We start from the raw sequence: 1,698 nt of genomic DNA on the forward strand, positions 1-1,698 counted from the left end.
GAAGTTGAATTCTTGACATTTTCACCTTAGAGGTTCCTTCATGAGTAGTCTTCAAGATCTCCCAAGCATCTTTAGCAACAATACAATTATTTATTAGTCTGAAGATGTTCATGTCCACTTCATTGAACAAGGCATTCAATGCTTTGGAGTTTCCCTGAGCTAATTTATCATTTTCATCATAACAGTGTTCCTCAGCCTTCAACACATTAGTAATCTTACCATCTTTATCTCTAGTCATTGGTGGATCCCAACCCTTGACCACAAATTTCTAAGCCTTATTGTTCATGGATTTAATAAAAGCCACCATACCAGCTTTCCAGTAGTCGTAGTTGGTTCCATCAATAATGGGTGGTATGTTCATAACTCCTCTTTCCTTGTCCATTATACAAGAAAGTATCTTCCCTGAATCTCACCCAGACACATAACATGATGCCTGCTTTAATACCAATATAAATTCTAGTATGTAGTTATCAAATGTCCTAAGAGGTGTCGAGACACTGATATCTGATCAAAACACAATAACAATATAACGTACATATATGAGAACAAAAAATAATAGAACATACAGAGTTGTTAACCCAGTTCAGTGTACAACAACACCTACGTCTGGGGGCTACCAAGCCAGTGAGGAAATCCATTAAATAATATCAGTTTATAGACCTTCAGCAAACTATCTCCAGTTTACAATCTACTCCCTAACCACTACCCATGCTTAACTTCTATCTAAGACATTCCTAGATATGAGACCCTTCTCACTTCCCTTCAATCACAATAGTGATAATGCATACAATTACAAAAGATTATGAAGTCACACTTCACAGACACATAATCACTCAATGCTTAAAAGCTTATGAGTGTTTGACAAAAACTTACAACTCAATAGAAACAGTCCTACTCATATATCAAGATGATATTAGAGAGGCTCACAATTAACAAGAACACTCAAACCCTAACACCACAATAACACCTTCTTTGATTTGCCTCCAATTAGGTTTGATGCATTATATATAGCCACATATTGGACTGGATTTGGGCCTCATACACACAGTGAAACAACTGCACAACGTTAGGTCAATAATAAAAAGTTTCCTAAAATGTCTCAACATTTAGAAAACAGAATAAGTTTAAAATCAAATAGAATATCTGATTCCTCAATCTTGGACACCACATGGGATTACTTAATATTCTTAGAATATTCAGTAATCAGTTAATCAATCAACCATTACCAAGAGTAGACCTGTTTCAAATAAGATGTAGGATTCACATGTTAGGACATCTTGTTCAACATGTTGCAACTAAGTTAGTTTTACCAAAATTACTGTGAATAAAAAATACACAGAATTAACACTTTAACCAAACTAGATGCTTCCTGTAACTCCATAACTTTTTTAATTTCCCTCTCATGAATATTGCTCCATTGAAATTGACACCCCTACTTTTTCCTACCTTTATTACTTCCAAGTGTTTGATAATTGAATTCCCCAAAATTCCCACCATGTTTCTTTGTGCTGACTCTACATCCAAATTTGCACCCCGTTTATCCTCATCCCCCTATTGATATATCTTGTGCAACTTTTATCCTATTAAATCATAAAAAGTAACCAAAGAACCATTATCAAGTTGACTTCTTGCAGGCTCTGACCCTTTAATTTCTTGCAGCCTTTTTTGGTTTTGGATACCTCCTCACTAAGATATGAA

This window comes from Lathyrus oleraceus, chromosome 3 (assembly GCF_024323335.1).
Source record: "Lathyrus oleraceus cultivar Zhongwan6 chromosome 3, CAAS_Psat_ZW6_1.0, whole genome shotgun sequence".
NCBI lineage: Eukaryota > Viridiplantae > Streptophyta > Magnoliopsida > Fabales > Fabaceae > Lathyrus > Lathyrus oleraceus.